A 17,029-nucleotide genomic window follows, 5' to 3' on the forward strand; every position below is an offset into this window, starting at 1 on the left:
CAAGAAAGAGCGGTCCTCGGATGGCACTATTTCCAGGAGGGGGGTCAGAGTGTGAGGACGACAGTTGGAAGACTTGAACTGGCTGAGGCTGTGGGTGGCCGGCTGGCCGTGGCCAAGCAGGCAGGTTGTGCCAGGCGTGAGCATTGACTGATTTTTGGTTCTGTGGCGATGCTCTTGGACCTCTGATGTGCACAGGAATCACTTTGCTAAGATGCAGGTTCAGATGCAATAGGTCTGGGGTGAAGCCTTAAGTGTGGTTTTCTAAGCAGCTTCTGGGGGTTGCTGATGCTATTAGCCCAGGGGCCGCACTTAAAACATCCGGGTTTCGGCCACCGGTTCTCCAATGTGTTCTTCCATGGAATTGCCTGGAGCGGCTTTGATGCTCCCAAGAGATTCTGCTGGGTTGGTCTGGCATCGAGATCTTCTGAAAACCAGGTGACGTTCACGTGCAGCCAAGTTTGAGAACTTCTCTTATGCACAGTAATTTACTTTATAAATAATCGTGACAAAATGAAATTTGATTTGTCAGAATTCTTTTTGGAAAGCACTGCATTTTTGTGGAAAAAGAAACTTCCTTGACAAGCCTGTCTGTGATGGGTCTGGGTGAGGTGAACACTTCTGCAAGTTGAGGCAGAGACGGACCTGCTGCCTGCCCGTGGAAACAGGTATGAGCCAGGTGGAAACAGGTGTGGGTCCCAGAGATGGAGGAAGACCTCCTGCTCCTTCCTCTCACCTGTTCAGAAAAATTAATAAAGTAGTAAACTGCTTGAAAAGAAGGACTTTTATTTCAAAGGCTGCCAAGGAAGGCAGCGTTTCCCAGGCTCACTTGTGCCTTTGAATCACTTGGGGATCTTTGAGATAGTCCAGGTGAACTCACAATCGTGGCATGGGACACAGGCGCCAGAACTTTCTGAAGTTTCCCTTGGTAGTCCACTGTGCAGACACATTTGGGAACCACTGAGTTCAGGTAATGAGCCTCCAGCAGCCCTGGTGTATGAATGCAGGGCACAAAGTCAGGGAAAAGCCAGGGTGCGTCAGCTCCGGGGGAATCCCCCCAAAGGCTGGGATGTTTTTGGATTCTAGAATTTGTTGCGGCTTCAAATCAAATGGAACTAAAATTCCAAAACCAAGAAGGCCCCGGCCAGCCACCATTAGGGAGACACATGGTTTGAGGAGAAAACTGCTTTTGTAAACCTCAGTTTGCTCCTCTGTAAAATGGGACTAATAATTCCTGGGCAGTGGGAATGTTTTGACAAAGGAGAGGATGTGGGCGGATGTGCTCCGTGATATGCTGTATGAAGAGAAAGCTCCACATAGATTTTTCAGTAGGGCGTTCTATTTGATGGGTATGGCTTTTGATAGAAAAGCGTAATGGAGTAGAATAATTTGTTAATTTAGGTTCAGAATTATGCACCAGTACAGAGATGGGCTAGCTCGAGCGCCAACTCGTGGCAGAAACTGGAGTTGTAGGAATGGGAGCGGGATGCCTCCTTTGGCCAATGGGCTGGTTTAAATAGGTTTCAATAGTCTGAACTCAAGCAAGAGTTTTTTAACCTCTGCCCCAATGACATATTAGCCCTAATGATTCTTTGTTGGGTTGGGGGTATCTTTTGCAGACTAGGCTGTTAAGCGACATCCATGGCCTCTATTCACTTGGTAGCACCCCTCCCTGCGGGTATGACAACCAAAAATGTCTCCAGACTTTGCAAACGTCCCCCAAGGGACTGAACTGCCTGGCTGGAAGCCACTGAGTTACAGCAAACAGCAATAGTAATAATAATAGTAATATCCGCTAACAGCCTGGGCTAAGGCAGCAGGCCTGTGGGAAGGGGAGACGGACCTCCCCACCGCAGCGGCTGGCAGGACGATGCCCCTGGTGGCCGGTGGGCCGTGCCTGTGTGTGTGTGAGGGTCTGCCCATGCCTAGCCAGGGTCCCTGTGCCCACAGGAACGCAGCATTGAATAGCAAATCCCAACACTGCGACAGGCAGAGACAGAGGGAGAGCCCATGGAAGCAAGGAAAAATTGTATACTTTAGTACTTTTAGTGGCACATTTTTCTTGCTTTCTGAACAAGGAGTCCCATATTTTCAGTTGGCGCCAGGCTCTGCCAAGTCTGTAGCTGGCCCTGGTGACAGAGACGGGTGAAGGACCACAGGGTAGGGGGACTTTCACATGGAGGGGGAGAGTGGAAGCACTTGGGAGCAGCCTTGGGGGGGTAGCTGACCCGAACCTGGGACCTTGGGCAGGTTCGCCCTGTAGGGCCGGGGGTAAGAGTACAAACACTGCACAGTGAAGAATGTTGTTCCCATGCGTGTGGATGCCCCAGCCCCAAATCCAACCTCCATCTGCACCCCCAGACTGCTGTTCCGGGGCCACCTCCCAGACTTGGGACATGTCTGTCTTACGCATGGACCTACCTGGCAGAGACCCTGAAAGTGAGCTGGAAACCACTTGGGCAGAGAATTCTGGGATGCAGATGGCTGGAACATGGTCTGGGAGGAGGGTGTGGGCTCCCAGAGGGCATGACCCGTTGGTCCCATGGACTCAACATGTGGAAGGGGAGAATGGAGGACTGGGTGGGGCCTGGATCCAGGCGTCGCACTGATGCTGAGGGACAGAGGGTGTGAAGGGAAAGACAGCGGCTGTTGCAGTTTGCTCAAGGCACAGCTCTGGGAGGGAGGGGCTGGGAGGCTGGTTTCCCGGAGAGGAAGCCCAGAGCCTGGGAAGCCTGGGGGTCGCAATGGCCCAGGTGTGGCCTCGCAGGTGTGGAGGCAGGTGCAGGAGCCCGCAGCGGTCTGGGGAAGGGAGGGCCCTGCTGCCTCGCCCAGCAGCCGGAGCCCCTTCCATTCCCAAGGGGACTTTCCTCTCCTCCCCCGACAAAGTCTCCCCTTCTTCCTCGGCAGCTCATTTTCTAAGGAGAGCAGGTGTACTTTTATAATATGGAAAGGTGGGAAAGGGGTTCCAAGGGGAGGCAAAGGCCCCGAAACAGGAGAACATGGGGGCAAAAAGAGGAGTTGCTGGAGAGGAGAGTGGAGGCGTGTGGGCCCCATGGAGAAGGTCTCCCCGAGGGGGTGACAAGGGACACTTAACGCGTGGGTGAGGGGGAGTCAGGCAGTGTGGGAGCAGAGGGGTGACACAGTCAAATGGGGTGATAATGGAGTGTGTGGGCTGCATGGGGACACGGGAGGGATGCTGGAACTTGGGGGGTGGCCTTGAGAAGGGGGACGGAGATGATGGAGACATGGGGACAAACGTGGAGGGGAGTGTCCACGATGCACCCTGGGGTTTTGGGTTAGGGGAGAGTGAAGGGCAGGTGTACGAATCACATCCGAGTAGGAAGCCAGGAACCTGATGCATTTTCAAACCAGTTAACTGAGAGCAGTATAATGAAGGGGCTATTTGCACATAGACAGACAGCCTGAGGAAGCCATGGGATGGTGCGGTGCCCGTCCGCAGACTGGCGATGCTGGGGAGCCTTTGCCACCTGCAGGGGAGGGGTGAAGGGGCGTGGTTGCCCAGGGGAGCTAGCTAGAGAGGGCTCCTTGGCAGAGCCGGGGCCATGGATGGACCCATGTTTACCTGCAGGGATCCCGCAGGGCAGGGGCCAGCAAATAAATACCCCAACCTCTCTCCTACCAGTGCTTCCTGTAGTCTGAATCCAGCCAGAAGCCAGCGTGCAAAAGGTCCCTACGGGTCACTCTCCTTGCTCACCCGGCAGGGTGGCCCAGGCTGCTGGTGAGAGGACCTGTGGGGTCCCGGGGGCTTCTGGTAGGAATGCGGAGAAGTTGGGGGGAGTGTACCATGTTGAGGTCTGGGCTGGCCATTTAAAGGCTCATGGAGAAGTCTGGGAAGAGCTGGGTTTGGGAGGGGAGGGTTCTCAAGTGTTGTTCCGCCCCCTCCCGGCTTGCACATCTAGGCTGGGGCAGACCCAGATGTGGCAGGGGGTGTGTGTGCCCCTGCAAGTCTTTCCCTTAGGGACTCACTTTCTGCTTCGCCCTGGTGGACGCCGAATAACAGCCTCTAGCCGGGGAGGGCTGACTCTGAGCCTCCAGCCACCATCCCTGCTGGGGCCTGGCCTTAGCCTCCCCCCCCACCACCCAGTCCTGGGGGGTGGGGCAGTTTCATCTCTCCCTTGGCCTCAGACTGGCCCAGCCAGCAACAGCTCTGTCTCCCGCTGTCAGGGCTGCCAAGATGTGACAAGCGGCAGATGGGCCTCTGATCAATGGACCCCGTCCCTGAGCAAGGACGGTGGGGCTGGGGGCAGGACGGGGGAGCGGCCGCTAATGGATGGGCCCGGGAGCAGTGATGGATGGGCAGGAAGGAGCTACCATTTGTCTTGGGAAGTGAGTGGCTCCAGGGAGGAGGAGAAGGGGGGGCGGCCGCAGGGCTGGAGGGTGGAGGGCGAGCCGCAGGGGGCTGGGAGCCAGGGGTGGGGGAGAGCAGGTGGGCGTTCTTCCTGACCCAACCTGGCTCCCCCGAGCCTCGGCCAAGAGGACCCTCCCCGCAGGGTGGAAAATCAGAGAAGGCCTGCGAAGCGGGCAGTCAGGTGGTGCCCTCTCGGGGCTTATTCAGGGTGAGTCAGGTTGCTGCGAGATTTTCCTCTGGGACCCTCATGATCCTTCTGACCTTCTCCTCTCCTCTCTGCCCTTGTCCCCCACCAGTGCCGCCCGCTCATGCCCCACTGTAGCCAACGGACTTGCTTGTGCTTCCTCAAAGGCCTCTAGGCCTGTGCCCGGGCTGCACCCGCAGGTCCCTGCAGGCCGGGTGTCAGAGAGGCCTGCCCTGGGCACTCCTTGTCGAACTGCAGTGGCTTTGTGCCTGCGCCACACACTGTCACCCTTACCCTGTCTTACTACTATCTTAGTCACCACCTGAAATCCAGGCCATTTTACTTGCTGTGGTCGGTCTTGCTCGCGGGACCGTGGACTCCGTGAGGGCAGGGAGCTGTTCCTTCTCTTCACTGCTGTGTGCCCAGGGCTCACCATAGCACTCCAGAGGGGGCTCCACCAATACTTTCTCCCAGTACGGAAGAAAGGGTTCACACTCTTGCCGGCTTTGGGAGTCTGGGCCGTCTCACAGCTTCAGTGTCCTCGCTTGGAAGAGGAGTGTGACTGTCCCTCTTCAGAGCCCCTGTGCAGATGATCCGGGACAGGTGCATCTGCCTGGGGTCTGGCAATGGCCAGTATCCTCCATGGACCTGGAGCACAGGGTTGTCCTTCTGTCTCTTCAACCCAGTCTCTGCCCTTCACCGTGGATCCCTCCTGGAAAGCTGGCCCCCTCTTCTCCCCCCCTCCCCCCAGCTAGCTCTGAAGGAGATGCTCTGACCTTACTCCTCAAGCCACGGTCTCCCCCTGAGGGTCAGCCCTGGTCCTGGTGGCTCTCATCCCTCCTCCACCCCAGACTAGAAACCTCCATATCCCCGGTAGCATTGTCCAGATGGAGGGCTTTGGAGGCTGGCAGAGCCAGATTCAAATCCTTCAAAGTCCCGCCCTAGCTGGGTGCAAGCCACCTCTTCGAGTGCAGTAGACACTGTTGGCCACTCTCCTAATCGTAGTCAACTTTATAGGTCAAAGCCTGCTTTCTGCAAACACCCGACACTGCCGATGGGCATTTTTCTAGCCATGGGGTGTTCAGGGTGCAGGAGAAGTCAGAAGTAGCAGATCCTTGGGGTGCCTGGGTGGCTTAGTCAGTTAAGCACGTGACTCTTGGTTTCGACTCAGATCATGATCTCGGGGTCATGAGATCAAGCCCCGCAGCAGGCTCCATGCTTTGTGGGGAGCCTGCTTGAGATTTTCTCTCTTCCTCTCCCTCTGCCCCTCCCACTGCTCATGATGTCTTATGCGCTCTCTCTAAAAATAAATAAGTAAAATCTTAAAAAAAATAAAAAAGGTAACGGACTCTAAAGTGTTCCTGGAACAGTGCTTGGTTGATGGCAGATGGTTGGAAGACCGATCCCCCAGCTCCCTGCCCCCCACTCGCCAGTGTTGGGGCCGGTGGGTCTCTCTGGCGTGTTGGGAGTCCGTTGCCCACACTGTGACCTTCTGGGTAATTCTCTTTCCTGCTTTCCTTTCCTTCTCTTCTTCACTTCCTCCCTCACCCATGGTGTTTCTACGGACACCCCACCCCCATGTCCATCAGTTGCACCCGGATACTGTTTCAGGATCTCCCTGGGGGGAAACCCAAACCAAAAGACCTTGTACCTCAGTCTTTCCACCATTAAAATGAAAAAGGATGGCGTTCCAACCTCCTGGGCTTGTGTGGGGGTTAATTTTGTGTTGACTTGATTTCCCCTGGGGCCCACATTAAACATGCCTTCTGGGTGTGTCTGTGAGGGTGTCTCCGGGTGAGGTTTGCATTGGAAAGGGGTGGACTGAGTGAAGCAGAGGGCCCTCCCCAGCGTAGACGCGGGCATCATCCAATCCTTTGAGGGCCTGAATAGAACACCAGGCAGAGGAAGGAATTTACCTATTTTCTTCTAGCCCCTTTTCTCCTGCCCTTGGAGTGGGCCTCAGAACTTCAGACTCAGATTGAATTATGCCGCTGCCCCCAGCTGCTCGCAGATTGCGGATTGTGGGATTTCTCAGTCTCCATAATTGTGTGAGCCAGTTCCTGCAAATGAATCTCCATGTATATACATATCCTACGGGCTCTGTTTCTCTGCAGAACGCTGACACACAACTCACTGTAAGGATGGAATAAAATGATGCAGGTACAAAGCACAGAGCCTAGCCTGTGTGCATTCTAGCTTAAAGCAAAATAACTAACCCACTAGTTCCAAAAAAAAGCAGCTAAGGTCCAGAGCAGTGGGTTCTTACCCCTTGGTCTTCTCCTCTGCTGGTAGAACTGCTCCCAACCAGTCCCTGCTGTCTGATCCTCTCTGAGTTACATTTTCTGTCCTCTCACTGTTTGGTCATGTCCTTAGTATACCAGGTCTGGCCAAGTACCTCTTGAAGTTTGGGATGCAGGTTCCAGGTGAGGCAAAGGCTGTGTAGCCAACTGTCACCTCCTTGCTTTACACCTCTGTTGATGAATCCCTCTGTTAATGAATTTCCCGATATCAGAGCCCATTAGCTCCAGTGGTTCTTACTGCATTAACCAGAAAACTTCTAGCACTAGTCTTCTTGTCCTTGTTGTGCTCTATTTATTCCCAAGGGCCGAGCTTCTCACATCCCCAGGGCACACTGGTAGACTTATGACAAGACTTAGAACTCCAGGCTGTCAGGGTTGTTACAAAGTCTATCATCCTAGACCACCAGCAAGGGAATCTGTCAAACCATAGAACTGTGAGAAATAATAACTTTTTATTATTTTAGGCCAATCAGTTCTGAGATGATTGGTCACATCGCATTAGATGATTGGTACAGAAGTAAGTACAGGAAATAGAGTGTTGCTGTAACAAACACCTGAACTATTTGGCCTTGGCTTTGGGGCTGGGTGGTGGGCAGACGCTGTGGGTTGGTGAGGGGCTGTCAGAGGCTGGAGGAAGGGCAACTTGTGTTATATTGGGGATGGGGGACAACTGGCTCATCTGTCCGTGGCAGCTTGGAAGATAGAAAATGGGCTTGTGCACTTGTGGGTCTACCTACGAAGATCTCTGGACAGAATGAGAAGACCTTGAAGGGCTGCTTGCCTGCCCCAGCTGGATCTGATGATGCGAGAGGAGGGACATGAGCTCAGTAAGGAGCAATGTAGTCTGTGAGCAGATTTTAGAGACATATAGAAGGTCAAGGACTTGCTGGGATTCAAAAACAAAACTAGCTCTTTTCTCCGGTCTCTCCAACTAGTAAAAAATTCAAGTGAGATGAGACCTGTCCTAAAGATAGAGTTTGGGACACCTTGATGGCTCAGTTGGTTAAGGTTCTGACTCTTGGTTTCAGCTCAGGTCATGATCTCAGGGTCATGGGATGGAGCCCCACATCAGGCTCTGTACTCAGCATGAAGTCTGCTTGTCCCTCTCCCTCTGCTCCTCCCCCAGTGCTCACACTGTCTCTGATAATAAGTAAATAAAATCTAAAAAAAAAAAAGATAGAATCAATGATGTGGCTATAAGACCCCTTGTTAAGGTGTCTGACAGATTTAAGATGGTACTGATATCCTCTTGGTAACACAAAATGACTTCTAAGATTCTTAAGGCCCCATAGAAGAGGGAAAGAGAGAGAGGAAGAGCTGGAGGGAGGATGAGAGAGAGGGGGAGAGAAACTGTCTCAACTGGAGTAAAACTCAGCAGCTACATAGGAAACCCATAAAGTTTTCAAGAGAAGTGTATCGGTGAAAACACAACAAGCTTGGACTTAAAAGTGCCCATAGTTGTCCCATAGTTGTTCAAGGTGAAAATAGCCCTCTGAGTCCCCAACTTTTCTCTATGATATGAAGCAGGCTGAGAAAACCATTCAGCTGTAAATGCCAGCCATTTCTGGAGGAAGAAGAAGGGTGACGAAGAGTGAGAGACTCAGGAGTCAGTTTTGGACTGGGGAATTACTCCCAGGGAGCTGAACTGGCCCCTAAACACGGGCTGTCCTCTGCCCCAGGGAATGCGTTGGGAACGTATGCCTGGCTAGACTATAGTACCGCTATGAACCAAGGACTCTCCCTCCCCTGTTTGGTTAGGAGTGTCTACTGTGGATATCCTGCCCCCTTTTCACCTTTACATTCTGGGTCTTGGTGGGGGGCAGGAGGAGCTGCACCCCACAAGCCTCATCTACCCATGGCTCTGGTTCAGAAGTTCTGTGGATTGAATTCTGCCTCCCCAGATTCATATGGGGAAGCCCCAACCCCCAGTGTGACTGTCCTTGGAGATGGAGACTTTAGGAGATAATTAAGGTGAAGGGAGGTCATTAAGGTGGACCCCTAATCTGATAGGATCGAGCCTCCTAGGAAGAGGGAGAGGGAAAAAACCCTCCTTCTGTCCATGTGTGTGCACTGAGCTCAGGCCACATGAAGACACAGCAAGGAGGTGGCTGTCTATAAACTAGGAAGAGAGCCCTCCCTGCAACCCAGTGGGTCTGGTGCCTTGATCTCAGAATTCCAGCCTCTAGAACTATGAGAAAACAAGTCTCTGTTGCAACCCCAGGTGACGGTTGCTGTTGCTATGGTATTTTGTTCCAAGCCTGTGTTGACTCAAGCAGGTGAGATCCTGGACACTGAGCCTGAGTGTGAAGCCACAGGGGGTTGGCATTTTTGGGAAGAGAGAATGAACACATCTTGAATGCAGGAGGGATGGAAGTCATTGTGGCAGGGAGCAGACTATTGATGAGTTGAAGATCATGGACAGAGTATTGGGTTGTCCCTCTCATGAAGAAACAGAGTCTGTTTTCCATCCAGTCAGTCTAAGCTGTGAATCTCTGCTGGGCCCATGACCTGCTTGGATTCGCAGAATAGGGTGGAAGTGATGCTGGAGAATCCTAGGGTGTAGTAAAGTACTAGAGATAGTCCATAGTGCTGTCATGAAGGGTTGGGCTGAATCAGCAATTTATGTCCACACTGAATGCCTGATAGCGACTAACGCAGTGGGAAGGATCTCTTCCATCAGGATGGATGGAAATCTCTTCCAAGCTTACCATTAGGTTATGAAAGCAAGTCTGCTGAATAGCAACTTGAAGTAAGGGTTCATCTGTGTCAAAATATAAGCACAGGGAACAAACCATATCTTTTCTTGTGGCTACATAGATGTGTGTGTGTGTGTATGTGCGCCCACACACGCACTCATGTGTGTAAGGTCATGAGAACAAAAGAGAGACAGAAAAGTCTGGTTAGAAACACACCAAATGGAAAAGAAGTGTTTCCCTCTGGGGAGGGGTGAGATTGTGGGTGGGTCGGGGGTGGAGCAAGGGGAAACTTTATCTTTTTACTCTATTTATCTCTGATTTTTTTTTTTTTTTTTTTTTTTGAAATAGAGAGAGTGTCTCCATGCACATTAATTGTGTAATTCAAAAAGTTAAAAACTGAGGAAAAGAATTATCCAGTAACCCGATCCAGAATCGGGCCCATGATAAGATGCTTTTCTCCCTGGCCTGTGGTTAGTGGAAAGCACAGCATCTCTTGGAGGGCACATCTCCCGGGCTTGGAGCAATTCTTCTATGACCCTGGCTACTGTCACCTGCACTGTCATTTCCCTCCCCCGAGCATCCCTTCTCCCTCTGCAGCAGGAAGATCACTCTCTCTCCCGCAGGAGGCACAGACGTTCCCAAGGTGTGGGTGTGCTCCTGGGCTCATGATGTCTGCCATCCATCACAGGCACGGCTTCAGCCCCAGCCCTGGCCTCCCACTTCCTCGGGAGCTTCCTGCCCTCCTGTCACTAAAACATCGCATTGTCTTGTCCCGAGCAGTTTTTACGGGGAGGCAGAGTCATGAGGAGCAAAACAGAATAATGGGGGTTGGCTATTCACAAGGCCCTAGGGCTGGTTGTGCAACCTTGGGCCGGCCACTTAAAACCTCCCTGCAGAGTTCACTTTTTATGAAATGGGGACCAGTGTTTTCCTCTTGAGGCTGCTGTAAAGAGCAAAGGGGGTGATGTAGGTAAAGCACCCCAGGTAGTGGCTGGCACAGTACCAATGCTTATAAGGGATTTCCCTTTCCTCTTCCCTCTGTAGCTGTGTGACTTTAGGCAAGTCACTTAACCTCCCAGAGCCATTTCTGTCAAATGGTAATAAAGACACCCTACCCCAGAGGGTTTGTTCATTCTTTAGCAAATATTTATCGAAGACCTACTATAGGTCATGGGTCATGTACTTTTCTATGTATTAGGGATGTAGTGTTGAACAAGACAGACAGAGTCTGTGGTCTTATGGTGATGCCTCTCTCATGGGAAAGACAGAAATAAAACACATGGCTGTGCTGACAATTGTCTCGAGAAGCAGTGAAGTACTCGGGACCTAGTAGGTTCTTGAGGGAGGCAGCCCCCCACCCCATCACTCACAGCCCTGGCCATGTCTGAGCTTCGGGAAACTGTTCTGGGTGCCCGAGTACAGAGCTAACTCCCCCCATCCTGGTCCTGGTTCATCACTGCCCAGGGGTCTTTTGTAGTATCCTGAGTGATGTTTTAGAGGATGTGGCTTCTCCCCTGGGCTGGAGTGCTGCTGTTCTGAGTAACCAAGCTCTTCATCCCAGCCTTCACTGCCCTTTGCTGTGGGCTGTCTGATTTCTTGTGAGACAGTCCTTCTATCCTCTAGGAACTTTTCACCTTCCTTGATGATGCAGAGTGTGGAGAGGTCCCCTGAGACCCCTCATCCTTGCCTACAGAGTAATAACCATCCACTGGGCATTGTGACATGCTAGGGCACTTAACATTCATTATCTCTAATCTGACGGCAACCCCGGGTGATATCTTAATTCTCTTTTTACGGAGGGGGAAGTGGAAGCTCAGAAAGGTTGAGTAAATGGCAATTGGCCACACAGCTGGTTAGTGGCTGTGTTGAATTCAAATCCAGTCACTCTCTGCCATTCTGAGGATGATCTACAACAATATGAGTCAGCGTTGGGGAGAGAGGGGATGGGGTCAGGACAAAAGAGAGAAGTCTAGAGGCTGGGTAGGAAGAAGTCTGGAGGTAGGACCCTGGCCTTCATGTCTTCAGCCCCTTTGGGAAGGTAACTTCATGCCCAGGGAAAGACAGGAGGGGATGGAGAGGAGAACAGATGAGACATTACTTAAATATTTTGGTCCCAAGATGGTATCTGAACAGTTGCACAGGTTGTACATTGCACAACTCCAGGTGGTATCATTCACACTAGTCCATGAGAATGGCACCCTGTAGGGATATGTGGTTCACTTCCTATGTTATAGGAGGACTTCTCAGTAGTCCTAGCTATGATACCATGGGGTCAGAGAAGGTCTCTTACCCTGAAACAGGGACCCTTAACTCCTACAGAGGAGAGAGATCAGAGAGGGATAGTCCACAGCAGCCATTGAGTATCCCAGGAAGAATGAGGTAAAAGTGTGACGTCTTTCTCCCTGGGTCTCTCCTTTACCATAGTACCTGCTTTTAAGTGCCTCATGGTCTTACGGCCTTCTACCTCCTCTTGGCCCCATGGTAACCTTGGGGGCCTAATCTGACCCTTTTCTCCAGAACCCTTCCTACAGCCAGCTTGGGTATTAGGGAGGCCCAGGGTGGCTTGAGGGAGGGACTGATATGTCAGCTGAGCCATTGATCTGCCTCTAATTGACTCAACTCTAAGAGGTTTACCTCTTTAAAATGCAGGGGAGGGCTTTGAGACACTGGGCTGTCTCACTGCCCAGTGGCCTCACTCTCCCCCCCCACCCCCAGTGTAAATCCCCAGGCCCCTCCCCTCCCTGTCAGGGACTGATTTCAGCCCACAATGGTGATGCTTTATTATAGCTCCCTTCCTGCTGTGAGTAAATAAGTTTGTCTCCTTTATATTCCCTGGGCAATTAGGAGAATGAAAGACTGAGCTTTGGATTAGCATTTATTTCCTCCAAACGTTTATATGAGGCCATTTTCCCACTGACAAATTGTGGGGCAAATTGTTCTCGAGAAAGTCTGTCTGCGCAAAGGTGCTATGATTAAACGGCTGGTGTAAATTTGGGGCCATAAATCCTTTCCCTGGGTTAACGGGATTTATTCTCAGCAACTGCCATTATGGGCTCAAAGAAATAATAAATGAGGTTGATTTTGCACCTGTTTCAAGGTAATTAATATGCACACTAAAGCGAAAAAGAGATGATTTTTACAAACTGCCTGGTTGGTGGCTCAAAGTCTGGAATCGTACTGGGGTCCTCAAAGTCCGTGGACAGCCTCTTTTAGGACCGAGGGCCGGAGCTCCAAGGAAGGGGTCATCTGGAATCTATCTGACCCAAAGCTCTTGTGTTGCAAGTAATGGGCCCCTCAGTCAGCTTGAGGAATGGGGAGTTGCCAGGAGGCCAAGGGAGAGAGCAGGACTTTATGAAACTCAAGCATGGAGTGCTGGGCAGAACTCAGTGATTGCAAGTGACAGAGACTCACCGCAGAGCTCCCGGGACTGAAAGTGGTGCTGCAGGAAGCCAGTCCCTGCAGGTTAGGATGCAGACTGAGGACCATTGGGTGTCTCTCTCTGCTTCTTTGCTCTGCTCCTGTTTGATCCCCCAGAGCTGGCCCTGCTAAGAAGCCCCTCTGGAGGAATCCACAATTCTTGTACATGGAAGTTCACTGGGCCAACCCCACTTGCAGGGATGAGGGTTAACAGTCCTGAGGTGTCTGGTAGGGACTCGGCCTTTCTAGACTCTGCCTCAAGCCCATCCTGGCTGGAAGGAGTCTGTGGACGCAGAGGGATCGTGTCCATCAGGCACTGACCTCCCACCTAGCACCACAGCCTCTCTTTGTCCCATGTCTAGATGCCCTGCCTTCTGCTTGTAGATCTCTTCCTGCTTCCCAGCCCAGCCCTGGTCAGATCCGCCGCTGGGAACTCTGCGCCTACACCCCAGCCACTGCCTGCAGGATTGCTCCTAACAGACTCTCCCCGAATTCCGTGATCTGAGCTCTTCCTGGGTGGGGCTTCCTTGGAGGGGAGTTTGGACCCAGACTGTGGCTGAGAACAGGAGATCTTCTGATGGCCTCTGCCTGTTCAGGGGCTGCCTGGTCCCCTGCCCTCCTCCCACCTCACAGGTGAGGTCCCAGGGGGCTCCCTGGATGCCCAGGGGGAAATGATTGGGGTAATCTGTCTGAACACACATGTGATGGGGGCAGAGAAAGTATCTCAAGAGTGGGCTCTGGGACCAGATGGCCTGGGTCTGAATCTGAGCTCACTACCTCCGAGCTGTGACATCTTGGCCAAGTCCTTTCATCTCTCTGGCCCTCGGTTTCCTCCTCTGTGTAGTGATATGACAGCACTGTCCATCTTGCCTGTGCCCCCCCCACCCAAGTATAAATAGGTTGGATTTTATGACTGTGCCGGGGAAGGCAGAGAAGGGAAAGATAAGGGATTAGAAGTGGGGAGTGTTGCCTATCCTTGAATTCTAACTGGAAAGGCAGAATAAGTGGGTACCGTGGACTCAACTGTACCTTCTAGAAGCTCCTTGGGAAATGTGGAGAGTGGGTGGCCCAGCCTGGGGGAGCTAGAGAAGCATTCACAGAAGAGAGGACACAGGGGATGGGGCTTCATGGGTGAATAGGAGTTCTTCAAGTGCAGCAAGAGGAAAGGACATATTGCAGGCAGAGAGAACTCCTGTGCAGAGCGGAAGAACCGACTGTCTGTGTTCAGGGAATGAGGGGCAGGTAGGGGTGTGGCCCTAGAGGGGTGTGTTGTTTTGAAGCTCATGGCAGAAACTCAGATGAGGAGAATATATCCAGTTAAGTCTTCTCTTTAAATCAATGAATTCTGACTCTCATCCCTACCTCACGGCCCCCTAAACTGGCAGGAAATTCAGTCTCAGTCAGAACCCAGCCCCTGTCCTTCTGGGGCCCTGCCAGAAGGCAGGAGGTTCCTCAGATCTCCTCAGATCTGGGGCTGGTTCCTCAGACCTCCTTTCTGTGCGGCCTCCTCAGTGGACGTCATCCTGGTCAGGGCTCACAGACGTCCCTGAAGCGCTGTGACCTTCTCCCACGGGGGACTCCCATCTGTGTATAGGCTGGGTGTTACGGGGCCTCGGGTCTTGCTCAGTGAATGACATAGCTGTCCCCTTGGTTGTCTATGGCGACTGGTGGCTGTGATGGATCCCCCCTACCCCCTCACCCTGCTCCTTCTCCAAGCTGGGAGGGCACTCCTTCTTCCCTCCTAGGCTGGGGTCACCTCTCCAATGGCGCTGAGCTCGTTGTAAAAGCCAGGGCCACGATGGGCAGGGACTGCGACATCCCAGGCTCAGGGACCCGCAAAAGGCTCTGGGTACAGGCTCAAAATGCACAGAAAGAAAAAGAGGAAGCAAGGATGGACGGAGGGTATAGAAGGAAGGAGAGAAGGAAGAAAGAGAGAGAGAAAAGAGGGATCATGCACAAAATTCATTTTGTGAAATTCATTCAGGTGCGTGTCCGGCCACGGTATGATGCCGGAGGGCAGGTGGAGGAGGGCGGCTGGGCCCGGCACCAAAGCCTGAACCTGAAGGGGCTTAGGCGTCAGGCTTGTTACCAGTGAGGAATGGCCTTGGGAGGGAGGCGATGGGGTCAGGCATGGGGCTCAGCTGTGAGATGGGAGAAGGTCCCGAGAGGGGCGGCTTTAGCCGCGACGTGGAGTCCGGCTCCTGAGACCATGTGGTCCTGGGGACAGAGGCAAAGCCAGGTGTTCAGGAAGAAGCTCTTGAACCTCCTCTTTTTGGGAGCGGGCTGGGAGGGCCCTCGGACGGCCAGGGGCTGCGCTCGCCTCTGTGCGTCTGCAAGTTCGCTGCCGTCTCGAACCTCCAGGAAATTGTCCCCTGTGCTGCTGTAACGAAGGACCACGGAGGGAGTGCTTCGAACACAGAGACTTATTTTCACCCAGTCTGGAGTCCAAAATCAAGATGTTGGCCGTCGGTTCCTTCTGAGGCTTTGAGGGAAGGGCCTCTCTGCTTGGTGTGTAGATGGTCGCCTTCTCTCTGGGTCTGTTCACGACGTCTTTGCTCTGTGCCTGTCTCGCTCCTTCCTCTGAGGACACTGTCCTGTTGGCTTCAGACCCATCCAAGTGTCCTCCTATGAACTTGACCCCCTCTTTGGAGACCCTATCTCCAAACACTGTCACATTCTGAGATTTGGGGGGGGGGGGCTGGGACTTTAGCACAGGAATTTGGTGGGGGTGGAGTGCACAATTCAGCCCATGACCCCTGCAGACCAACCCCGGAAGATAGACAGGATGATTGGGAACTGGGGGTTAAGAGAAGTCAAGTAAATTGCTGGGGGTTGCAGAGCCAGAGAAGGAGCAGAGGAAGCTTACCCCCTGCTGGTGAGCGGCACTCTGGCCAGGTCCCTGTGAAGCCCAAGTGCTCCTGCGGGGCTAGGAGGAGGCCAGAGGAGAGAGGAGAAATTGAGTTCTGACAGCCACGTTGATGGCCTTTTGTCTCTCTGCTCGTTGCCTGCAATATGCTTGCCTCTTATTACTCAGGCTAGGTGGATTTTTGCTTGGCTGAGCTGAGATCAAAAAGTAATTTTTCTTTTTTGCAACAGCCAATTAGAAATTCATTTATTTTCACATTACGGACATTTGGCAAAAATTTCTTTGGCAATTTAGTTCCATTTATATAGTCTGCATAAAGGGAGACAGTGAGACTGGGGGAAAAAAAAAAGGCAAGGCCCCGGGCAAAAATTAAATGCAGAATCATGTATTAGAAATGAGATGTATTTACTATTGTTTTTGAAAATTAATGGTGCATTTTTAGCTTTTATAATGTAATTTAATGATGCAATTCATCTAATAAAAAAAAGAATGCATTTTAACTCAGTCACACAGACCTACTGGGGCACAGCACAGAACACCTTTCTTGTGGAAAGGGTTTAGAACGGAATGCTTGGGGCCTTTCTCTTTCTCTGAAATAAAAAAAAAAAAGAAAAATGGTCTGCATGTGTGTGTGTGTGTGTGTGTGTGTGTGCGCGCGTGCGTACGCTCACATTTGGGGTATCAGCAGGAATCCAAGAAAAAGGACATTTTTCTTTTGCCATATTGGTGTTTGTGTTATGTTACCACAGTGTGGGAGCAGCTACTGATTTCTGGAAGCTTTGAGGGTGTTGGCTGCCCCCCTGCTAAGTGAGCCCCAATGCTAAGACCCTGGTGGGCTGGATGGGGAAAGGGGCCCTGGTGCTCTGTGGGACTCCGTCCCTACTAGGTTGTGAGTGGGGGTGGACACACTGTGGTCTGGGCGTCCTTCCCAAAGCCTTGACCACACTTGTGAGTTTCGCGTCCTGCTGGCTTCCAGGCTCCAACACATCTCTCTCAAGTTCACGTCAAAGAGCCTGATTTCCACTTGCCATTGGTCCCATTTGGGCTGAAGGCCATGGAGGTCTATCCTGTGATGCACAGAGTGGCTGGGAGACAGAGCAGGAGAGGGAGGAGGGTGGGGGTGGGCAGGTACTGACTTTCCTATCACCAGCTGGGCACTGTGGTAGCTGTTTTGTTGCCCCACCACCCATGAGAATGACA

Source organism: Mustela putorius, unplaced genomic scaffold (genome assembly GCF_011764305.1).
Source record: "Mustela putorius furo isolate JIRA1106 unplaced genomic scaffold, ASM1176430v1.1 tig00000743_pilon_pilon_pilon, whole genome shotgun sequence".
NCBI classification, from domain to species: Eukaryota; Metazoa; Chordata; class Mammalia; order Carnivora; family Mustelidae; genus Mustela; species Mustela putorius.